A 26,894-nucleotide genomic window follows, 5' to 3' on the forward strand; every position below is an offset into this window, starting at 1 on the left:
CGTTCTCTTCTCCCTATACCATTCACGGTGCACCACAATCACAACTGTGCCCGCAATATGCAGCCTATTAGACACGCCATATTCAGATATGTAATATCTTTTCCACTGCAACGTGTTTGTTCCAGCCATCTCCCCTGGACGTGGACAGTTATAGCCAGGTATACATCCTCTCGGTTAATCACTTTTTTGTGAGTATACCACTGTAGCCATCTAGTTTACCTCCTGGCACCTTTCCACAGATATCTGACTTATCCAGATCCATTTCCTTTCCGGCCAGTACTCCGAACAGGCTGAACCTATTATATCTAACGTTCAGCGACATTTCAAAGGTAGGCTTTGATTCGCAGTCTGCTTTCACAGATATCCTCTGTGCGGTCACACACCCCTGACATATACCCTATTATCTTGTCTCACACTTTTTTAGGCAGCACACAGTCTGGTCAACAACTGCCGATGTCCTGATGACAGTTCGGACCCTTCCCTGAATTTGCAAATCGCCAGTTCACACGGAAGGCTTCCATTACCCCGAACTAGAAACACCAACCTGTTTGTGTCAAAAAAAATTGCACACTACTACTTGCAAGTAGTGTATGAATCTGCACACATATCTGCTACTAATCCTCACTCAAATGTGAAGTGTAATTAGTTGAATTTTTTCTGTCACCCACCTGGGCATATTTGTACCTTTTTAATGTCCAACCTTGTGTATTTGGACCTACGAATATTAAACATGTGTCTAAAGTCCTGAATAAATGTACCTGTTTTTTCCAAAATAACATTTCCAGTCTGTATGTGACCACCATAAGCTAGTATGTATTAAACTAGCCTACTGCCTATCATCTCTACCACTGAATGCGTAGCTGAATAGGGGTAGCTGTTGACTCTGCTCGTCTCATTATATGATATTGGTGAGCAGCTGCAAAATGAAGAACATACCCGTGAGAATATAAAGAAAAGTACTCTTGCACCTCCAGGAACAAAGTTCTACTATCCTAAGGAGCATAACAAATAGGTGGGATGGTGGATATTCTGTCCACCATCAGGAGATTGCTGCCACATGACATGGTGTGTGGATGAACATATAAGGTATGCAGGTCACCTTAGGGGGGAATGATATGATATGATATAGCATTTATAACACACCTATTCACAAGTAATTCAAGGCGCGACGAGGCAAGGAGAACAGAGGGAAGACAGACAATAATCTTACTAGGCCACATGACGTTGAGATCGCACAAGTGTGGGGGAGGAGAGAGGGAAAAAGTGCGAAGGGGAAGGGATAGGGGTCAGTGCAGTACATGGGATCAACAGTCAAAATAAATAAATAAAAAACAATAAATAAAAAGTGCGGCCAGATGGTGGTAAGTGCAAGGGTAAGTGCAGACATCAAGTGTCAAGTGCTGGTAGGGTGACAAAAATATGGATTCCAAAAAAAATCATATGGAGAGATGATAAAGGAGAATGAAAAAGAGAATGAAGAAAGGAATGTGGGCAAGAACTCGACTAGAGGGGGGAATGTAGAGGAGCAGGTGGATATATTTTCCCGAGTTCCCGCTCACTCATCGCCATCATACTGGAACAACAGCAGAAGGGCTAAATATGAGACTACATGTGTTATGCCCATACCTTATCGAGTGTATGAGAAACGATATCTACTCAGACAACTGTTTCAAATGCACCCTTGCACTGAAATTGAGGAAGGATGCCGTATGGGTTCCATGTCATTTCATCGTGGGATTTTTTAGTGATTTTTTTTTACGGCGGATTTTTGAACGAAAAAACATATAACATTTTTTATTTTTGGGGGTTCCGCCCGCAAATATCCCACCCCCTTTAATTTTTTATATTTTCCTGGACACCCACACCCCATATATATATTTTTCTAAGCCCCCCAAAAATATATATTTTTTTTTTCATTAAAAACTGCGGTAAAAAAAACCTGCAAAAAATCATCCTGCGATAAAAGGACGTTGTACACCCATATGGAAGGATGTCAGCAGGAACCATTGGACATCATGGAGAGCTGAGTGAAATCTGACGTGGGCAAAGTGATATCATAAAGAAGCTATACGAAGCCATGCTGAAACGATATAAAAATACTGAAGAGTGACAATGTAACTGAAGTAATAAGAGAAACATGTATGAAACTATAAAGTAATCATGAACGCAAAAGAAGATAAAGTAACTTACTGACCAATAAGTGTAAATACGCAGTAATGCGAGGTAGAAAAGATACATAGAAGCTTGCTATAGAGGAATATATAACGTAACAAGGACAGCCATTATTGGAAAATGGACACCAGTTTGTGTAAATATTCAATTCAACTACCTCAGAAGCCGATCAGGGCTGGGGAGTCAGGAGATGCTGAAAGAATAGCTTTGTGTGCAAAACAAAGAGGAATCGATGTTGGGTTTGGATCAAGGAGGCTATTTTTAAGGAATAGCTGAAAGCACAAAGGGAGGCAGACGGATGAGTCATGGACATGAGACATATTTCTTTAAGAGTAAGGAAGAAGAAAACCTCAGAAAGAGCCAAGTATTGGACAATTAGAAGTGTATAAAGTCTATGCAAGGTAGAGTGACCAAGTCTGTATAGGCCAAGAGGAGCAATGACATCCAGTATAATTAAATCAAATAGCACTAAATAAAAGGCTGAAATTGGCAAATTCGTGGTCTTTTCACATGTAACCCAGAAGTCGAAAACAAGGGCTATTCCTTAAGCCTTGAATGAAAATAGTGATGCGCTTTCACTCCTTTGAATGTCCTAGAACAGAGAACAGGCTGTAAGTTGAACTACAGATGGGAAACTTTGGCTCATGGACGAACTGATGAGAGATGACAGACTCATTGGGAAAGTAGGGAGTAATCTGACGTGATCCAAGCACCCAGGTTTCGGTTTCCTTACGTGCTGCTATCTGAGTCGAAAGTAAAAGGCTGGGTGAGAATACAAACCAATTAGTGGCTCCATGGGGCAACCTGCAATACAATGTTGCATAGACCAATCAGCTGCCATTTTGATTGCTATAATCGGAATTATATGTATGTAGAGGTAGTTTAAGGGTTGTTTTACAAATAAGACAGCCAATGAAGTACTAACCCGTATACCTTCTAGAAGTAGATAAATTCCCCTATTCCAATCCCTCCCACTAATAGGTTTTATGGTTTGCCAAATAGGATGACATCATAGATGACGAATATAGAGGTATAAGATTCCTGTGTAATCAAGTTTGTGTGTGAGTGTGCAAACATCAGCCCGATGTCCACCAGATGACCCTGCTTTATTAAATTAAGAATAAAGTAGTACTTTGCCATATTCCTTGAGTCTGTCCGGTTATTTGATTTAGGATCTTTATTGGTAATTCCATCTAGCACAAGAGACGCTTCAAGGTGCTAGAACACACTTGCATTCTGATCAATGAAATCAACCAGTTCCTTAGTCTCAATCAAGACCTGGGGGGGTAAAGCCAAAGAAAACAAAGAAGAGGAAAATGAAAAGGGCAATCCACATATCTCCACTAGCAGAGCGTTCATTTATACCCCTGAGCGCATGCCTGTGGGTAGTCCCATAAATAAGGATACAGCTGCGCCATGAAAGTCTGAAGGCCCACACAGGAGACCGCCAAGTTCTATTGGAGGTCTCAACTTCTGTGTAGGGGGCACAAGGGTCAACAGCACAGCTATTCCATTCATCACACCTCTTGTGCCTCATTCCCCAACAGGCTCCTGCCGACAAACGCTGTCAACTATGCGACCTCCCCCCCCAATTTAACCTGGTGGGGGTGAAGAAAATCCAACTTTTCTGAGGGTCAGTACAGTTCATAACTTTGCAACCAGTTTGACATTAAATTGCTCACATGGGATGGGAGGCAGTAATGAGGACAAAGCAAAAGCCACACAGGATTATCAACAATACCATATAACATTGGTATTACCCCAGATCCTAATAGAATCAAGGTACCTAGGGAAAACTTGGATAATGAGGGTGTCAAAGATAAATTGTGTGAAGCTAACAACACCAGCCGTCTTCTGAGAGGTTCAGACGCAAACAAGAAAGGCCTGGGCACAAGTGTTGTGAGTAGTCTCCAGTCGTGCATTAGCCCCTGTGGCTCACCGATTCCATTTGATCCGCACACTCTGCATAACCCAAATCCAGTGACCAAGGGGGTTCCAGTGGTCAGCAGCTGCAAATGAGCCAAGTGTTGTCTGAGTTAGCAGACCTCAAGAGGCTCCTACTGTCCCTGCTCGAAGTTCATAGACGAGGGGGAGCAATGGGAGCAACAGGAAGCTTACAAACCATAAGGGAAGACATTTTTGGGACTTCCAAATCACCAGAGAAGGCAGACCACAACTATGTGGCCACTACAATTACCACCGGCATTAAGATGGTTGGGTTGTGGCCTATTTCGACAACGAGAGAAAACATTGCCCAGGCTAACAACGGGGTTTTGGCTTCAGACCTCCTGGGACCACCCACAATTACTCGAAGCAAGCAGACATATGTAGCACAATCCCCCGTCAGATAACTGCTTGGTGGACAGACTGTGCACTTAGTAACAATCCTACGAATGACAAGCCAGCTGGCAGGTCTGCCTACATCTCATCAAACAACACCCCTAACAGTGTTGGCTCTAGCGTCCCGGGTTTACGCTTGGGCAGAGCATGAAAACCAGCAGGGTAAGAGGGGGCAGTACAAGAGGGACAGTATTTTTCCATTAGGTTCCAAAACTGGCCCCTAATTGACTTGAAACCAGGGAGGCAGTCAGTAATAAATGCACCCATTGGCTCTGCGATGTACGTGGTTGCCAATTTGTAATCCGTGAGGACATTCTAAATTGTACTAGATTGCTCTATCAGGGATACAGTACCTTCGACTCTTTAAGGATTGATTTCAAGGAACAGAGAGTGGTCAATGGCTTATTAGGCATGGAGAGGAGACGTTGTTCAAGACTTAACAAGGCTCACCCCAAGGGTAATTTTGATTACCTGCCTGAGTTAAGGCCATGCTATCCTATGCTTTCCGGCCCAAATGCAGTACCACTGGGAGAAAGATCTTTGGCAATTTCAACCTAGCTAGGAGCATTTACTTTAGGGTGCCCCGAAGAGAATCAAACTGTGATATGGGTGTGATGGCCAATTGGTGGGGCATGGGGTCACTGTGCTAGTGTAACACTCCATGGAAGGATGTATAGTTAACTGTTTTGATTTTATTATCTATATATATATACATATATATATATATATATATATATACTTATATATATATATATATATATATATATATATATATATATATATATATATATATATATATATATATGACTAAAACATTCCTGCCACTAGGGGAAAACTTGCTAAGTGCTCTGGGAGAGATGCCACTTTTTCCATTACAAGCAGACTTACTGTTAAGGTGGAAGAAAAAGACACTATTTGCAAACTCAGAAGGAAGGATGCAAAAGGGGCCAAGGCACTGTGGTAGAATGGTTTCTTGAGGAAGGGCTTGTGATTGTGCATTATAATGCTAACAGAGACTTTCAGTGTTTGCAGGAGCCAGTGTTAGTTAGCGTGGCAACAAGAAACACGAACAGGATCTTTAAAACAAAATTGGTAGGTTGAGGCCGTGCCCCAGGTCAACAGTGCTCTCGGAGAAGCCTGTGGCATACCAGTAGAGCATTTCCATCAACTTCATCATCAGTGTAATGGCAGTACGTATTGTACAGTTGTGTTCCAGCTTGGTCTGGTTGACTCTCATAACAGGGCCTGGATGGATAGTTGGCATGTCAAACCTGTATGTGCGGAGCACTTATAGTTGAAACAGGTGAATGGTGATCAACCTGGGTCTGACTATCCTTGATGCGATTCTCTTCTACTGGGCCTGGGTCTGGTGCAGCGACTATAAGAATTAGTATTTGCTGGAGGACAACAAAATAGAATCCTGCTGCCTCCATTTTTCAGCATGGAATTGGTTAGTGTCCATTTTCCTTTCTGTATTGGCCAGACATATCTTTTCTGCCTCATTCTATGTGCTGTGCATGTTTGAGTTGCTTCCCCATGGGTTCCAAATTTGCCCATCGATCAGAATACAGTAGGCAGATTTTGCATTCCCACATGACTGCAGTATGCAGACATATATTCCCCTATTATGCAGTGTTTTTGCCAACTCACTCGTAGTATATCCGACTTTGCTGTATGTATAAGGTAACATTGAGTATGCACGGTGAGTCTGCATGCAGCGATTTCGCAGTCACGTGAATCTGCGTCCACATGATTCCCACTGGAGCTTCATACAACCAGTCATCATACGACGCATAAAGCCTCTTTCCCGGATGGCCCTCTACCCAAGTACTGTCATCATATGTTATGCTATGCTACTAGGTTGTGTACCGCGCACAGCTGCCATTTTCATGGTCTCCAGGTGCCAAGTGTATCTCGATAGGTACACTTATAATATGTAATCCCTTCATGCTCAGGTGACACCATCATATTTTTATTCGTTTATTTTTGAGTTTTATATTGCGCTAACTGGAGGGGGTTGCCACTTCAAAGAGCCTCAGAAAAAGAAATCAGGGAATCAGGTACAATACAGAGGTGCAACATAAATACAAGGCATAGAGAACATGGGATGAGGCTACCACCCAAGTAATCTGCTTAGTTACAGTCGATATCCGAGATCTGAGATGGCAGTAGGGTTGCATACTGAAGTTTTTGCTAACTGTCCCTGGGTTACAAAAAGTCTGGAGCATTTGCGTTATTCATATTACAACAAACATAAAACAAGTGGACATGGGAACAGGCCTTATACCCTTTCACAGGGCCTACTCAGGCATATGCGAGGTTTTCAGGCGATGGCTAAATGTGCCTGTGGGGTGCACTTGCTAGTTATGTGAACAAGTGGGGTAGAGTCAAGTAATAGCGTCATGGGGTGGGGGGGGTGGAGTTCATCTGATTAATGTACGTACGTAAGCATATTTGACTCAGGCCATATGTTCATGAAGCCAGATTTTCACATTACTTTGAACCTCTTGAGGGTACATCTTTGACCTAATACTGTGAGGGATCTCCGTCAGTGTTTCGGTTTTGTGAACCAGGGTGTAGTTAGTTGGTTAACCTGTGATGATCCTAGCAGTCTTGTAGGTACATATTTGTTTATATAACACTTCAGGTATTCAAGAGTAATGCTATAGAGCATTTGAAAGTAATTCTTTGCAGTGGGGAACCAGTTGAGGCTTTTTAGGCCTGGTATGATATGGCCTGATTCCCAATGTAGGACTAGATGCTTTATTGTGGCTGCATTGCAGTTAGTTATATTGTTTTTTGATTAGTTTAAGATAGGGAGTATTACAATACTCTTGGCAAGCAGGGACAAGGCTCTGGTCAATGGTAGTGTCATTTCCAAGAAGGGACAATTCCTCAAAGGATGTGGAGCTGGGAGTAAGCTTTTGGGGCTAGTTGGTCATTTTGTGGTTGTACTGAGAGTTTGAAAGGAAATGTTACAGCGGATCCCAAAGAAGAAATTCTCTGTTTCACAGACATTCGGAAAAGTTTATTATTTATGGTCCAATCCTGGATTCTCTGGAGGAGTTCAGTTATATGCTGGTTGTTCCTACCAGGTTCCATTCTCAGTGACACGTGAGAATCACCATGTATGATTGCAATTATCTTAAGAAGAGTTTGATAATGTCTACTAGGGATTTAATTTAAACATTAACTAGCCATGGTGGCCTCCACACTTAGAAGGGGAAATTGCTGAATTGAAGTCTCCCATTTCTACCCTCAGGGTGTGATTGTGAAGGTAGGTGGTGATCCACTTCTAGACAATACCATTTCTTCCCATCAGAACATTTCATCAATGCATTAGTGTCTGATGGTTGACTGTTTATACTCAGCTGACAGATGAAGGAGTGCAGGTGTTAAGCGCGTTCATGATTTCCACTAAATGAACAGGGGACTTGTTTCCGTGCTGCCGTTGGAGCAAAAAACAGATTGTTTTTCATGAAGTGGGAGGTTTTCTTCACTGTGGAGGACAAGATGGGTGGTAGTTATTTTTTCCAGCGTTGAAAAGAATGTTATATATGGTTCTGTAGTTTTGGGGATTCTCTTGTTAAACACTTAGAGCCTGATTCATGGAAGTTTTTTGTAATGGTGCAATCCCATAGGAAAACGTTCCATGAATCAGGCCCTTAATTAAGAGGGGTGTTAGGGTGACAGACGTGTGGGACTTTGGCTACTCCCTGATGTTAGTAATGCGTTCGAAAATGCAACCAGTGTTTTTGTCATGTAAGCTATATTTTCCTTCATCAGGGTGGCTGGGCATGGGTCAGATTTTCAGATGAGGTATTAAGGTTTTTATTTACATTAATCAGCTCTTCAGGTTTGATGGATGGAGGTGAATTCCATAAACCTAGGCAGATGGCCCTTGTTTATGGTGGCTGCTCCATCGGATTATTTCTGATGATCCATGTTAGTTAGAATTTTGGGATAGTGGGAGAGGCAGATGCAAAACCTGTGTAAAGTTAGGGACAGCATGTTGTGCTCATAACCAGCTGCGGGGGCCTAGAACCACCATCATGTGTCCAATATAGTCATATGCTAAGTGCAGCTTTGTAGATATACAACCATATGTGCAAACAAAGCTTTGGTTGCCCAATCACAACCACCTTATGCTTAGGTGCTACAATGCAATTTGCCCAATCATGCATCCGTTCCCAGACTTATGTGCTCAGTGAAACCTCATGTGTCCTACTATTCTGCTATTGCCTTCATATGCTAAGGGCAGCTTCATCTGCCCAGCCATCACAAGCAACATACAGCCATCATGTGTCTGCCATAAGCAGACCGTTCATAGGCTCAGTGCAACCCATTTCATATCCAGGCCTTGCAGTAAAGCTTATGTGTTCAGCACTTCCTTCTGTTCCCAGGTACTGTCTTCATATGATGGATGCAGTATAAAAGCTTATTAACATAATATAAGCCTACTTCAGATGTTTAAAGTGCCCATTCTGTCACGTTTGATGGCCTTGCTGTGTATCAATCTGTAAGAAAGGTCGGGCAGGTGTTAGCAGGAGAGGCAGATGAAAAACCTGTGCTTTTGATTTGTGCAAGTCAAATTTATCCTAGACCTGAGTACTATACTTTTTAGCTCTGGCAATTGGATAAGGAGAGCGTGCTGCCATAGTCCCTTTGCCCACTTAGTTTTTAAAGTGGTAATTATCTCTATGCTTTTTTTCCTTTTCCAGTCCCTGCATTGCCACTCTCTGCCTACCCGACTTCTTTCCAGCCCTTCCCCTCTCCCGCCTGCCACCAAGCTACCTGATTGGGCCTAGCAGCCTGTAGTTTTCGACCCAAGGCTCTCCTCTTCCCCACACTTTCATCCAAGCCTTTTTTAGCTCCAGCAATTGGATAAGGTGAGCGTGCTGCCCTAGGCCTGTTGCCCACTTGATTTTTAAAACTGGTAATTCTCTCTTGGCCTTCTTTCCTTTTCGGGTCCCTGCACTGCTGATCTCTGCCTTCCTGACTTGTTTCCAGTCCTTCGCCGATCCCGCCTCCGGCCTGACCACGAGCTACATGATTGGGCCTAGCAGCCTGTAGTTTTCCAGCCCAGGGTATCCTCTTCACCACACCTTCATCCAAGCCTTTTAAGCTCCAGCAATTGGATAATGTGAGCATCCTGCCCTAGGCCCTTTGCCCACTTGGTTTTTAAAAGTGGTAATTATCTCTGGGCTTTATTTCCTTTTTGTGTCCCTACATTGTCACTCTCTGGCTTCCCGGCTTGCTTCCAGCCCTTCCAGCTCCCACCTCTTGCCCGCTGCTGAGCTATTTGATTGGGCCTAGCAGCCTGTAGTTTTCCTCTGAGGGTCTCCTCTTTCCCACACCTTCATCCAAACCTTTTTAGCTCTGGCAATTGAATAAGGTGAGCATGCTGCCCTAGGCCCTTTGCCCACTTGGTTTTTAAAAGTGGTAATTATCTCTGGCTTTATTTCCTTTTCGGATCCCTGCATTGCCGCTCTCTGTCTTCCCGACTTGTTCCCAGCCCTTCCCCACTCCCGCCTACCACCCACCCCCGAGCTACATGATTGGGCCTAGCAGCCCTTTTAGACACATCACCCAGGGCAGCCCCACTGACCGGGCAGCCCTACAGTGAAGGGCCAGAGACAAAGGGCAGCTCCTCAGAAGCAGCTCCAGGAAGTGTCTGCAGGTGTCAGCAGGAGAAGCAGGCAGCCATCTACCTGCATCGACAGACAAAGTAGAAGTGGTGCGGACAGGGGGCTCATCAATCACTGTGCCTCACTAAACTGGCCACCTCTTTCTTATCTTATCTTCCCCACCACCCATTAACCTGTAGCCTGCATGCACCAATCTTAATTTAGCAACTGTTTTAAACCCATCTATGCCCACTCAGTGTCAACTGTGTTGCCTGGCCATCTCTCACAGGTGGTTGGCAATACCTCACTCTTAGATGAACTATAATCTAGTTGTGCTAGCCACTCCCAAAAGATTTCTGAGCATTTACCTGCATTACATCTAGTCAGGAATGTGAATATTAGCTTGTGTCACATCCTGACAGGAATGTGAATATTAACTCGCGTCACATCTAGACAGAATTGTGAATATTGCCCTGCATCACATCTAGACAGAACTGTGAATATCGGCCTTAGTCAAATCTATACAGGAATGTGAATATTAGCCTGCGTCGCATGTAGACAGAACTGTGAATATTAGCCTGCATCAAGTCTAGACAGGAATGTGAGTATTAGCTTGTGTCACATCTAGACAGAACTGTGAATATTAGCTTGCGTCCCATCCAGACAGGAATGTGACTATTAGCTTGTGTCACATCTAGACAGAACTGTGAATATTTGCTTGCATCACATCTAGAAAGAACTGTGAATATTAGCTTGCGTCACATCTAGACAGTCGTAATTATTAGCTTGCATCACATCTATACAGAAATGTGAATATCATCTTGGGTCAAATCTAGACAGAATTGTAAGTATTAGCTTGCGCATGAGTTTATGGCCCTTGGAATGTGCATCTCTTACCGGATGGGATTACACCAGAATAATTCTGAGTCCAAATAACCAGCAAACTGAAGAAGATGGCAAGTTACTTTTTTATTAACAATGATCTAAAACAGGGAGGTTACAACAAACATAAACCGGCATACGCTCAGTCTCTCAGTGATTTCCACACAACAAAAACTTTATATACTTCATTATGCATCAGAGTATTGTCATACTATGTGGCAATAGTAAAAAAACACATCAAGGGTTGGGATTGGTTAAGGGAAACATCTAGATATACAACTATATAGGAGCTAGGATTGTTATTGGCTGTCCTATATCAGGTGGACAACTTATGCCTACCTCTTTATACGTGTCATTTTAAGACAAATCAGTTACACCATGTTTCATTGGTCTCTTAAGCTATAAGATCCTTGATTACATGATTACACTGACTAATACAAGTGGTTTGGCATGCTTGTGCCATGTCTGTAAAATTCAGTTCATTTATCAGCACATAAGCCAAGACCCATGTGCAGGGATATAAGACATGAAGCTACCTCAACACCCAATTAGCCCAGCATTTCTCTCATCACCTATGCCTTCTGCCATGACATTGTCTTTGTACTTGGCCTGGCAGAGTATTGTCATCCTGGGAATGCACGGGAGTGAGGGCACTTGCTATCGTGTCAAGTTCAAACTCCTTTTCCATCCTTGACTCACGTGACAAGAGACCACAATATGGTTCATTCTGCAGCTTTTAAATGCCTTAAATGAATTAAAACTTGGCATCGTTTGTGTTCTTTCTTGTACCTTAACATGATAGGATTCATCCTCCGCAAACATGTTCTTCTTCAGCATAGATAGCTGACCTCGATTTCTAGGATTTTGACTTCAGCCAGACAGCCTTGCCACGTAGCTCCAGCAACCTGTTATTCTACTGCAACGCAGCTTTTCATTCCCCTTTCATGGTTTTTGGCTTATTTATTTCATGACACCAATGTCCAGTTTTAATACAATAGCAGCTTAGCCCGCATTCTACTCACTATTTATAGCTAGCCTATACGATGACTTGATCTATCTTGCGTTTCAGCATCTGTACATTCATTAAACTTCTGTTTTCTGCAGATCATTTTACCGTGTAATCTTCTGTTTTACACCTTCAGGTTTGACTTGATTCTGTACATCATCATTTGTCCTCTAGGATCCATAAATCATCTTCATTCAGTATCTCAAGACGTCGTGCACACTTTCTTATGATGTCATCAGTTCATCTACTTAGCTCCTTCTCATATTCCTTCAGGGAGTTCCTCGTGGAGGCTGTCATCAACTCGAGGGTACATTTTATACTGTTGTCCTAATAGATATCTCCTTCCAAATACTTGCTGCAGTATTGGTATGATAGCTGGTGTCAGAGAAGGCACAGTCTCATGTCTCCAATACAGGGAATGTAATGGGGCGGGATCTCCTGCGGATGTATACATCTGCTCCTCTACATTCCCCCCTCTAGTTGAGTCCTTGATATCTCGTCAAGTTTTCCTGCTTTTTTGTATCTTCTCTTGAAGAAGGGTTTGTTGGGTATCCATATCTTCATCACCCCCCTCAGGGTGCCTGCAGTTTTAATGTTTTCTTCCACACTCCAGGCCATGTAATTGCATTCTCCACTTCGGGTACAGAAGACCCAACGTCCCACGTCATTCTTATGATCCTTTGGATACCAGAATTGTGTTCCCTCAGGTGCCACAATACTTGCTTTCACGTGGTCGCTGATGGCACTATCAGTCAGCACATTGTTGTCTGGTTCCTCCTTTGTGTCAATCATGAGCTTCATTCCCACTGCTTTCTTTGCCGTTTTCAGGCATTGTCCAATTATTATCCTTATGATACAGAATCCAAACATTATTATCACAAATATTGCTCCAAGGAACTTGAATAAAGATGCTATCCAATAAGGAATCCATGAAAATAGGAGTGAGAACCAACTGCCATCTCCAATGGCCTCTGTCTCTTCCTCCATTTTTACGTGTAGCTCTTTCAACATTGATATAGCATTCTTCAAAGCCCCGTTCTCACTGTCATGAGATGGTGTGAATGTACAACATGAAGACCCGATCTTGGCGCAAACTCCTCATTTTCAGGAGGATAACTCAGTGGCAACGTGCTCGCCTTGGAAGCAAGATGACACGGAGCAACACAGGTTTGATCCCAGGGTCCGCGCTTAGAAACCTCTGGGTAATAAACGCATTATAAATAACCTATCATATCATAACCTCTCGTCATTGCTGTAACCATGTCAAGGACATACCTATCAACCTTATGGCCCTCAGCTCTTTTTTTATGGTGTTAACTACTTTTATAGTGGCATTGATTGTTTGCAGCAGCTCCCATCTGGTGATCTGTAGTCATTTGGCATTCACCGTTGTTTGAATTCCAGGCATGTACATAGATGTCAGCATCATCACAGTCTTGGTGAACAACGTGTGCTCATTGGGAATGTCTTCAAAAGCCTTTAGTGATTTTGTGAGAAATAATTCTCTCTCTTTATCTGCTGGAGTTCAAGTGACCTTCTTTTTCTCAGGTGCTCATCCACTTTTGTAAATCCTTCAATTTTCAGATCACTTTGTAGAATCACCAATGCTAGAACATGGACATATACCAAGGAACACACTGCACCCCAATTCCTGGGCAGTTTCATACATGCTCTAGATCCACAGGGCCAATATTGATACAATAAGACAGCCGTTCCTTTCCTCATTCCTGGAACTTCAATTATGTTTTTGCACCATTTATTCTGTCCCACTCTGTTTTTTCCCTTGCTCTGAAAGCATGGTGTGCATGAAACAATGCGACTACAGCCACTGGGCCTGATTCACCTTCCACCCATGTCAGCAGTTTAGAGTACTTGGCACATGAATTTGGACATTCATCATTCAACTTCTGCACCTCATGCACAGCTTCCTTCCTCAGCAGATGAGCTGCACAGGACATCATTCCATCTTCCCATCCTTTGGTCCTACTCGATCGTCCATAGATTAGCAGCTGTGAATGCTCCCAGGATCCAGGCATTCCAGCCTTTTGTGTCATGTCAGAGCATTTCATCCTCTTCATTTCTTCAACAAGCACCTTGTCTTGTCCTGCAGAAGGATACACAAGCATCTTATCTGTCCATCCAGGCTCCTTCTCCTTTTGTGACACCTTGATATAATCATCCTGTAAATGTCTGTCTTGATCTCCATCGCAAGGTTGCCCAGTTCCCTTGAAACTGTCCTCTAGTAGAACATGCTGCTAGATGACTGAGGCACTTTGCATCTAGCGCCAAAATCTCTTTTGAAATATAGGTTCTTACTGAACTCATGGCATAGGGGATGAGAGAGCAGACGTAGCAGCTCTCATCAGATGCTCTCTCCCCCACTTTTCTCATGCGTTGGTACCACATGTTACTCCCCAAGTGAGCTGAATTATCAAGATAGGTATTTATCCCCTGATTATCTTCTTCTGCATTCCACTCATGCCACATGACATGGCCAAAGAAATTATCATCATTGGTACTCGTACTAGAAAAAATCACAGGTGTTGTGTTTTCAATTGGACCATTAGAATAATAAAGACTTTGAAATGTAAGATACAGAAAGAAGAAGAAAATACACAGGCATATATATATTAGGCACATACGTCTTGGAAAATATTTTGTATGCCATACTAATAACACTCATTGAACTTGCCCTCTATCTATAACCACATTATCTTCTTCCCGAATCATTTTAATACACATGCTCAATTTACAACCGTAGTTGTACAATCTGCTTGATTATCGCAATCAGAAATCTTCTTATGACTAGACCATTTTTTGGGGCATGAAGAAAGGTCTGAATATTAACATCTCTCCTAATGAGACAAGGGAATGACTGAAGTCTAAACGCAAAAATAGCAACTACAAGCCGATGTATGCACTATTGAGGTGTATCATGTATTATCCTTGAAACAGATATGCTCCTAAAAACAAATCTGGGTATTGATCTCTCTTCCAATTTCTAATCCGGAATTGATGTTTCAGCATAGTACCGATACAATTTGTATTTTTTCTAAGAATCACTAGAAAGTACATTAAGCCTCTGGAATTCTCTGCAAGTCCATGTACTTCCTGCAAAAAAAGTTAAGGAGTGTCCAATGAATTTCATCCAAAATAAATGTGTGCTAACCACACACTGTTTTATTGTCCTTCTTCTTGGTCATCGATCAAATATGCACATGCAGAAATTCTTCTTCTTGTGTTGCTTCTTGGTCAACGGGTGCTGGAGGGAGGGTCTCACCTTTGTAGATCTTCACGTCACCCAAATGTAACCAGGCTCTTCTTCTTGATATCCTAACTGCAGTAGGGCAAGCTTCCTTAACACAAAAAGGACCATTAAATCTTGGTTCCTGACATCTATGAGTACAATTCTTTATATGCACTTGTTCTCCAAAATACAACTTTGGTGGTGGCAATAATTCACTCAGATTGATTACTGAGCCGTCCTCTTAAATGTTCCTCAACCCCTGCCTCCGATGCTTGATCTGCAATGAAAGAAACACTAGTAGTCATACATGTCAAATAATCGTGCATTTCATCACCCAGAGCCTGCAGTAAACTCTGGGAATCACTCCTGATTCTAGATGGGGGTGTAAGAGGTGTCCTTATGTGACGCCCTGTCACTAACTCATGGGGCGTAAGATGGTGGTCTGAACCTGGCTGGTTTTGAAGGGCATACAAGGCTAGGGGTAATCTGATCTTGGCTATCCTCTTTTTTTACAAGGCCATTGAGTCTCTCACATTACCCGTTTGCTTGTGGATGATAAGCAGAAGAAAACATATGTTTTATACTCAATAGAAGTCCTATTTTTTTAATAGATCATTAACAAAATGTGGCCCATTATCGGACCTCAATACTTTGCACACACCCGATCTCGGAAATATTTTGCACACTAGAAACTTTGCTTAGCAAGTTGCATCAGGGTGTGTATAAGGACTGGCTTCGATCCACCTAGAAAAAGGACACACCACCACTAATAGTTACCTGTATCGATTACCTGTCTGCAGCATATCAACGTAATCAATATGCAATTGTTGAAACGGGTCATTTGGATGGGGTATTACTCCTCTGAGTTTTCTCATTGTATGCCCAGCTGTAAACTGCTGACACACAATGAACTTCACAATGAACTGTGCAACATGTTCCAATAGATTGGGAACAAACAAGTCTTCTGCAATGGTGGCAGCAAGACTTCTCGGATTATATGCACAGAGTAATGCAGCTGTTCAAGTGTGACTTTCAGTAATGCCACTGGCATCACTGGCTTTCCAGTGCTTTTCTGTCTCCATAATGCTGCTGTGGGGAATAAAAAACACCCCCTACATGTCCATAGCTCCTGCTCTTCTTGTGGGCTCTACCCCGGATCTCTATTAGTTGCGTAATTGACAGCATGTTAAATCCCTCTCATATTAACATGCTTCTATTCAATACTTTCTTAAAATTCTTAGTATCAAAACTTGAAAATTCGGAAGAATATGCAACCCTTTTGGCTTCTACATCTGTTGCTTCATTTCCGTGAGAGATAAAGTCTGTTCGATTAGTATGCGCTGTGCTTTTTATGACCGTTATGGCTACTGGGAGTCATAGTGCCTTAATGTGCCTGTCCAATAAAGACGCACGTTTCACTGGAGTGCCGTCTGCACAGAGATAACGCCTCCTTGTCCTGTGTGACAGCCCTGCATGTACGGTTGATGTCAAATAGATGGAGTCACTGTAAACCGTCACTTCCTGACCTTTGTGTTTCTCGAGCACAACAATAAGCGCTACTAATTCTGGCATCTGTGCTGAAAAATGCGACGGTAGTCTCGCACTCACCACTACCTCAAATTCACAATTTAATCTGAGTCTTACAACTGCAGATCCTGATTGCCTCTCCCCACCAGTTTGTTAATTTTTGAAGAACCATCAAAAAAGAGAATCTCTCGTCCCGCTAGAGCATTTTCTTTCACACAGGGTATATGATCACAAAAATTCAACATAATTTGACCGGTCATGCACAAGATCACCTTCTTCTACAGGGTGAGTTACAAACGTGGCTGGGTTCACTATTTTACACCTCACTATTTTAATCACTGGATAAGAGATCGTCACCTCATATGCAGATGCTCTTTGTGACGTCAATGTTCCTTTGGGTTTCACTAAAATGGGAAATAAGGCGTGTTCCATGTAGAGCGTCATGGAACAGCCCATGGTAATACTTGTGGACTTCTCAACTGCAAATGCGTCAGCAGCCAAAGATTGTTTGCATGGAACATATCCTCTCATACCTGGGTCTAAAATCCCACTCTGATAAAGGTTTATACCTTAATGATGTTCGTTGTGTGAGTACTGCAGTCATTACTGACCCATTGGTGTGTGAAAAAAAATACAATTCTTCACCATAATTGGGAATTCCTAAAACTGGAGCTGTGCAGATTGCTCTTTTTAATTCCTCAAACCCTTCCTCCATTTCTCCAGTCCTTTCTATCTTTTCCTTACCAACTTGTGCTTGCAAACGCGGTTTTGTATATGTGCTGTAGTCGAACACCCAGGCCCTGTAATAATTGCAAACACCCTGAAATTGCTGCATTTGCCTCACTTTATGTGGCTTTGGTGTTTTCATGATAGCCTCAGCTCTTTCAGGTGTCACTTTCTTTCCTTCATGTGAAACTGACTGACCTATGCACAACACCTGGCAATACTGTAATTTCTCCTTATTTACCTTTTATCCCTTGTCTGCCAATATAGTCATTAACTGGACAGAGTCTTGTCTACATTCATCCTCTATTTCACTGCAGATTAGTATGTCATCTACATAATGAATTACAACACTCTTAATTTCAATGTTACCTAGAACCATCTGTAGGACCCTGACAGGGACTCAAAGTACTCTTGAGGCAATTGAGTATGTTTTAGTCTCTTTTGTCTGAACATAAAGGAAGTACGGTCTTGTGGGTCTTTGTGCAACAGGATTTAGAAAAGCGCATTTTTCAAATCGATTTCCGTGAAATACTTAGCTTCAACTGGGATGCTACACAATATTGTTGCAGGATTTAGAACTAATGGAAGCTCTGCTTCTACAATCTGATTAAGAGGTAGCAAGTCCTAGAAAATCTCCATGATCCTCCTTTACATTTTTTGATCTGATACTTCGCAGTATTGTACGGGGATTCCGATGGCACTAGGATTCCACAATTCATTAATGCTGAAATAGTTTTAAATATGCCTTCATCAGCTTCTCGAGACATAGGATACTGTTTTGCTTGGGGTAAAAATGCTCCAAACTAGAGTTTTATTTTAACCTCACCTATTACCTTCAATATACCTACATCATATGGGCCCGTAGATCAAAGGACACTTGGCACTTTTTCTTGGTCTTCCTGAAAGAACACTGGTCGTTGCTGCATTAGTGCCATTCTCTGTGGAATTTCCCTTTTCACAATTTTATGAAATAGGTAATGCTTATAAAAAACACTACCTCATCATCTATACGTTCATCTCTGAACATATTTTCATCTGTTATGTCAGTCAATCTGTATCCCTCCTCAAGAGCGATCACTGTCCTCCATGCCCTTCCTTCGTCATCTACTCCTTCAAGCATTGCTATTTCCCCTTGTAGAGAAGGAGCCAAGTACCCCCACCTCAACATCTCACCCATATTACCTATATGTTGGAAACCAGAGTGTGAAACAAGTGCAGTACCAATGAAAATACAGATAACAAGGAGAATCCTTGGAAGCAAGGTTCCCATTGAGAAAACCATATCTGCATACACGACAGTATGATGGACATTTGAATGAAATCCCGGAAGAAACAGAACAAATGTCTGGAAGAGCAGACATCACACAAAGCCAGACTGACATACACAGAAGGGCTGCAGAGACAAGAGAATGAAGACATTCTATAATGCATCAAGAAAGAATCAATGACAAGTGACATCTTGGGCTCAAGATGAAGAGGCTTATGCTACAGAAATGAGGAAGATATCAAGTCATTTTACATGTGTACATATGCAAAGAAACGCAAGCAGACAAAGTATTCTTGAGGCTAGCCAAGTAGTGAATAGATTACGGCATGCGCCAAATGTATACATATATATGAGCAGGTAAAGAATGGATGATTCCACTACGTGTTATAGCAGAGCTGGACCAGAAAAGGAAGACCTTTTCAGTGTGTCGCAGTTGAAAAAGCAATTGAATTACAGGAGTGAATGTCAGAAGGGTGGGGATGGACCAGCCCCAAGAAGCCAAGTTCGTACCAGACTGGGTTAAGCAGATATTAGTTACAATCATGTAAAAGAACAAAACCCCTGTTCAGAAGACATGGACGAAAACAAGGAAGACGACAGAGGCCTATTAGAAAATTGTATTTTTAAATGCACCAGAGCTCAAATGTGTGGTCTGCAGTCACATGGAAGGATGAAGTTGGACAAACATGACGAACCACACCTACGCAGGGAGACATAGCATGCCTCTACTCCCTGAATTCTCCAGAGCAAAGAACATTTCCAAGGCTGAGTTCAAAGCCTTAATTGTCATGCAGACCACTGTGGTGATGATAGATGATATGCTAATTGGTAGGAAGCTATGGTTATGACCAGCTCACCAGAATCTGGAAGTCCAGCCTGCATGCTGCTAACGTAGGAGGAAAAGTATTGATGGATGTAAGAGTGCCAACCAATGGTATCGGGTCACGAAATTAAGGGCCCTATAGTTTGTGCAATTAATGGGACATTGTGTATTTAGTGACATTCATGGTGAACTGCTTGAGGGGAGGACTTAGTTGCCCCAGCTGATGTTAAGGAGCCTATCACTCTCTAAGAGTAGTATGGAACGTATACTTAGATGTTCCTTTAGACCCAGTCATTCTCTCCAATAGGTTTTTGTAGTTTGCCACGTAGGATGACGGTAGCAAATAAGTAGGTCAGTGTCATCAATGATGAGTTTTCACTATAAGTATGATGTTTTTTATTAAAATCGTTGAGACCATGCTGTGATACGTCCCTTGATATCTGTTGTACTCCCTGTTTTAGATAATTGACATTAAAACAGTAAACGTTTGCCAACTTCCTGAGTCATCTCGATTATTGATGTCTGAGTAACTTCTGCATTCCCATTCATTTTATAGTATTGCTACCTCATCTTAAAGGGCTGGGTTGGATGTCCCGGTTCACCCTTGTACTATAGCAGCTTCCAATTCTATAGGAATAGTCTGCCCTTCTTCCCCATCAATGGGTGCTTGTGGTCTAAATAAAAACTCATCAGGTATTCTCACAACTTTCCCCACTAATCCAGGTAGCCATGTTAATAAAATGCTCACTCCATACAAGAAGACTTCTTGATCTACCGGGACTCCTCGTAGAGCTACTTGTCCTGTAAATGCCAGTATAAAGTCTCCTACATTTAAATAGTGTATTCCAGGAGTGGAGCACACCATTCCTTGATCAGTGAATGAAATTGTCATGTTAAGTTTTGTCATTAAATCTCTACCCAGAATGTCAACTGGCATTTGTCACAAATATAAGATGTGGACAGACATGTCACATTCCCCTATAGAACCAGGTCTTTTGTCAGTAAAAGAAACTACATTTGTAGCTCTAGAGAACCCTTGAGCATTCATGGCAATACCTGACATTGGATATTCTCCCTCCCGTATACAAGAGCAAGTCACTCCAGTGTCTTCAAGACACTGTCCCTGTGAAAGTGTTCCCTTCTACCACAGTGACACCCCTATCCTAGGTTTTAATATTCGCCATGTGTTCGCATTCTGTTGTGTTTGCAAAGGTGCTTGTTTCGATTGCCCTTGCGGTGGGTGCATTTGCATGGACCCCTGCTGCACTGCCTGCTGTGCTTGTGGTGCCCTTGTCTGATGAGATATGTGATCCTGGGAAAAGCCCTCTCATGTTTGTGTACTGTATGGTGGTGGACAGTGGTCGAAGTGTACGAAAAGAAGTAGTGGAACTATGTTCTGACTGGCCTGCACACACTCCCCACAAACCACATCACTACGCCCCCTCCCACACACAATACAAACCCCCAAACACATCAACCTGTTGTTTAAGGGAACGTTCAGTGTAGTGTACTGAAAGTGCAAGTTCCAATCTCTTCCTACACTTTTATTTTAAAACGAAACCATTCCGGAACGGTTTCTTTTTAAAATAAAAGTATAGGAACAATAAAACTAAATTTTAAAAAGTAGAGGAGCACCGCTCCCGACTGCTCCCGCTCACTTCCTCCACTGGTGGTGGATAAGCTGTCCCCCCTCTTAAAGGTTGTCCATTTTGGTGCACGTTTCCTCGGCTTCTACATACACATGTAACATGCCCTGTTATCCCACAATTCCAACACACTCGGAGTGGGCCTCTGGCAAACCCACCATTATATCCTCCTTGAGTATTCTGACTCCCAACCTGGCATTTTGAAATCCTCCTTGGGTGTTCTGAAATCCACCTCTTCCTCTAACTCCTACACCAAAACCAATACCCACTTTGATCTATTAGGTGTACATTATTCACATGTGATGCACCCATTATTTCTTGCGTTCATACTTCTTCTGTACTTGTCAATACTTCCCCTTCTATAGCAAACTTTGAAAAGCTTTTCTGGACCAACGTAGCTTTCTCGATTTTCCTGTTCTCATCTTTCTTTCTGGTCTTCTCTTGTAATAACCGACAATGATGCACAATAGTTAATTGTATCTCAGCCCATGGCTTTGCTTCTATTCCCACTTGTTTTTTCATTTGTCTCTGTACTTGTTCTGGCAACCCCCCACACAAAATATTATAGAATAGCGCCAATGTTTTTTCCCACGGCTCATGCATTTCAAACTGCCATCTCTCTTGAATATCCTGAATATAATCAATAGGATCCTCATATTTTTTCATTTTACGTGTTATAATTGCACCCATATCGGACATATCAGGATACTGTATTTTGTGCTGTCAAACTCGCATATCCCACTCATCTCCAAATGTCATCAGCTCTCTCTCCAAGAATAGCTGCCAGTAGACTTTTTATGTCTCCTATGACCAGCGTATTTCCCCCTGTCATTTTCTCTAGTTTGTATATTCATTTCCCATCCCCTGAAGTCAAACTAGGTAACTTACATTTTAAGTTATCCTTATCCATCTGGGCCCATAGAATATATTGCGGTCTTGCTCTCCGTTCTCTAGCAAGGGGATCTGTGACAACCCCATCCCATAATCGAATCCCATTATACGTTTACCTAATGCAGGGGTATTTGTCCCTATCCATCTCTGTGCTGGTAACAACCTTAACATACTCTCATAAGGTGGGGATTCTCCCCCCACACTACACAATCGTCTTTGGGGAAGTTTGGGATATGGTATAGAATCTGGTGCTCTTTCCTTAGGGTGTTTCAGATCTGACCATCTTACCTCTTTGTCCAAACCTTGACTTCCCAAGGGGAGGCATGTACCCTCCACTTCTATCTCACAAACTGACTCCCTTTCCTCGTCTGACATTGCTAGACCCCAACTATCCTCCTCTTGTCTATCTAAATGTAATCTACAATGCTCTGCGTTCATCACTGAACATGTTTTCCTCCTCCCGTGGTTTAGGTATCGGGATCGTTTTCCGCTCCCTTGAGTCCCATACTTGCTGTCCTGCCTCATTTGCTGATATATCTTATCAATTGTCTCTGCAATACTTTCTTTATCATATCTTTATCATATCTTTCGTCTTCCTGTCCTGTCCATTTCTTGACTCTTTTGTCTTATTCAAGGGGAACTTCACTTATCGTGTCCCATCATCCCTCTATTTCATCGCTTGGTCTTATTCGTTCTTTAAGAAAAGACTGGGATCAAGACCTTGCTTACTTCTATTCTGTTCTATTCCTTTTTCCACCTCCTTTCGCTCTCTTGCATCCCTTCTTGCCCTATCTTCTTCTTGCTTTTGCTCTTCCCTTCTTACTTCTTGCCTTCGCTCTTCTTCTCTCCTTGTCTGTAATCTTTTTTCCTTCACTCTTTTTGCCTCTTCTTCCTCTCTCTCTCTTTCTTTCTTTCCTATCCCTTTTTTCCATTTCTTCCTACTGTCATGCTTCCTTTGTTCCTCCACCCGCCTTTTGTCTTTTTCTTGTTCTTCACTATATATCTATTCCCGTTGTTCCCTTTTTTCTTCTTTGCTCATCTTCCCTCAACCGCTTTTCTCATTCCCTATCTTTCTTTTCTTGCTCATCTTTGTCTTCCCTTTGTCCAACCTCCTCGATACTCTTCCCATCTAACTTGAGTAATATCTGTCCTCCCATCCATCCGTTCTGTACAAGCATAGCCCTATCCTTTTCTCCTTTCCATCTCTTAATTTCTCTGCCTGTTGATATATTTGATTCTTTATCTTGTATGAACTTACAGGCATCTTCCTTCCTTTTGCTCTCTTCTGGACTGTCATCACTACTATAAGTGGGAGGTTCATACCTTAGGTTACTATACCCCGCCGCTTCTTTTAATTCCTTTAAAGGGGAAAATCCTGTCTCCTCTGCATCTACGCTCTTAATTTTGGATGGAGTAAGAAGAGCTGAGGGCTCAATGCCCTCCCCTTTATGCTGATTAAGCATCCACTCCTCCTGTACTAGGTCGTCTTTCTCCTCTTGGTACATTTTCCAAAGTTCTAAAACTGCCAGTCTGTTCTCTAATTTCTTTCCTGTGTATGCAGCGTGCACATATGTGGTCATGTGTTGTAATACTACCTTTGACAATGACCCCACCCCTTGTGGCCATTTCCTAAACATTTTATCAGGTGTGCCCTTTACCCATTCTGCACTGTACTGTTTGAGCTTAGGCGCATGTCGCAGTAATGTTATATAAAGGTGATAAGAGGAGTGTCCTCCGACATGACAGGTTGCAACTGACTGTCGATACTTACCGGATCATCAATAAATCTCCACCTATCTCAAAGCTTCTTGCTCAACATCTCAAAACAATAAATATGAGCAGGCACCATCAACTGCCACTCAATCCTCATTTGTTTCAACAACCTATCTGTCTTCTGTTGGCGCCAATCGTTTACTACACTTAACTCAAAGCAACATCACCGCCAACCTTCACAGTTTATTACCTGTCAAAACTTCATACATCAAATAATACACAAAATAATAACACAATACACATTAATAACTCTTGTGATCATCTTGCCTTTTGCCTATAGTAATTTAGGGTAAGAGGTATTAATTCCTTGCCTTCACTTATATTATCCTATACAGGGTTTAAGACATCACCTTACACAGTCCTGACTGTGTGTATTCTCTTTCTTAATATTCTGACTGGAATTTGAGATATCTTCTTCTATCTTCCATGAAATAGGATTACCTAGGCATTACGTTGTCCACACAAAATGTTCCAGTTACCCAAAATGATCACAATCCTGTTCCTTTTCTTTTTTTATTGCAATTAGTTTAATTAAACCTTTACAAATACACAAAAGTAAAAGAATTAGAACAAATATAAAAACAGAATCATATAAAAAACAGTTATTTTTTAAAAAAGGAAAAAAAAAGACTCACTAAACCATCATAAGTGGAATAATAGGAACAATGATAATGTTAAAAATTCCAACCAATGCAGTGAGGCAATAATACAGTACCAATTAGAGGTACAGTTGAATCAGTGCATTCAACCTGTCATGCAGGAAAAGAAGCTAAGGAACCAGTAGATTGATGACCAAGTAGTACAAATAAAACAAATATTATAGCTTGGCCCCTACCACACCTAAAGATATCAACACTTAAATTATGGTGTCTTAGAGCATTTTAGGTTCCATATACACAGTTTACCATTGAGGTCACTATGCTTTTTGCAATTCACTTGAATTAACAATGTATGTCTCTTTAACTACCAGTATTACGTGCAAGTCAAAGGAGTTGCCATGGGTGCCAAATTTTCGCCGACCCCGACAAATTTATTTATGGCACAGTATGAAGAAATGCAGATCTATGGTAATAATCTCATTGCATGTAAAAGATTAATTGACGACATCCTGATAGTATGGAAAGGGACACAGGAATCTTTTGATAATTTTGTGACACATACCAACAATAACACCTTTGGTATACAATTGTCTGGGCAATCAAGCCCTACGCACATAGATTTTATGGACCTGAGTATCTTTATTGCAGATTGTGTACTTCAGACTACAACATTTCGTAAACCCACAGAGGTGAATTCTGTTCTATATCCACAAAGTAGTCATCGTAGGAGTGCAATTAAGAATATACCAAATGGAGAATTCTACAGGGCCAGAAGGAACTGTAGTCTGAATGAGGACTTTATGAATGAATGTAGCATTTTGAAATCCAGATTTAAACATAGAGGCTATACAGTAGCTACATATGATAAGGCCCGTAAAAAGTATGCTAAATAATTGTGTGCTATATAATGTCTGTACCCTTGGTAAATGTACATGTATGTGCTCTGCTTGTGTGCGCCTATAAATAAAGGTTAAATAAATAAATACATAAATAAATAAAGTATGCTAGCATAGAGCAACACAAACTGCATCAAGACAACTGTAATGTGCTGAACCATTCGCAACATATAGCCATTGTTACCCAGTATTCACGGGACACATCGTTACTGTATCGTTTAGCCTTGAAACATTGGCATCTCCTTAAACTTGACAAAGATCTGTTATCATATATTGCAGATAAACCAAAATTCACATTTACTAAAGCCTTAACTCATAGCTCTCAACTCACATGCTTTTGGCTGGTGTCACCCACATTGTAAACAGCTGACTCACCCGCCAAGTCTCCTGCACGCCCATTCGTTTCAATGGGCCTCTCACCCGCCAAAAATAAAATCGTGTGTTTTCACCCACCTTTGCGACACAAATGGTTGAGAGCTATGCCTAACTATTAAAGAGCAAATCAGTTCATCATTCCTTAAATGTACTGAAACAGGTCTATCCAGCTGGTTTAATAGTCTGAGAGGTTTTTTCAAATGTGGTAATTGGAATTGCTGCACGTATGCATATGATAACTGTCAAGCCAAGCATTTACTGATATGCATGGTGTAACTGTAAACATTTTGGATTTCATTAAATGCAGAACCCGTCTGGTTGTCTATGCCATAATTTGTGTGTGTGGAAAGCATTATGTGGGCAGCATAATCAGGGAATTGAGAATAAGGATCAGAGAGCACCTGGCGAGCCTCAAACATCCAGATCCCAAACTGCCTATTGCCACACACTGGCAAGAGGAACACCAGTTAGCCAATAAGGAGAATTTAAGGTTCATTGGACTCATGAGAATCAAGGGGGGAAAGAGAGGGGAGGACATCCAAATTAAATTAAGATGGCAGAATCCAAACTCATTTGTTTCCTGAGAAGCACTATCAAAGGTCTCAACCGTGACCATGAGATGAATGTCTTTCTGTAAATTATACATCTTTTGATATTATGTTCTTTGATACATGTTGTTATCATGACGCTATTGAGTGTAGTCTGACATGCCATGGAAATGTGCCCCACAAATGGACCTATGGAGATTGCTCCATCTAAAAATCTGTGATCAATATCCACTCATAGGATGCCAATATGGCTATGTATAGCAGCATCAATACATATCTTTGCTTTGAATTTGGATTTAGACCGCATAATGTAATTAACCTAGTCCAGTGGTCTCCTTTGCATATTTAGTTCATTAAGGTTTTCTAATTTATTGAGGAACCCTTTTTTGAATTATAATTATGATTTGACGTTAAGGGCGCTGTATTCATTGGGTCTTCATCTACTTCCATCTATATCTGGGTTTCAATAAGCTTTTGGTATTTTTCCCAGGTAATCAGTTACCTGAATGATTTAGATTAATTTAGGACAATCTCGAGTTGAATGGAATA

This window comes from Ambystoma mexicanum, chromosome 1p (assembly GCF_040938575.1).
Source record: "Ambystoma mexicanum isolate Mex_15411 chromosome 1p, UKY_AmexF1_1, whole genome shotgun sequence".
NCBI classification, from domain to species: domain Eukaryota; kingdom Metazoa; phylum Chordata; class Amphibia; order Caudata; family Ambystomatidae; genus Ambystoma; species Ambystoma mexicanum.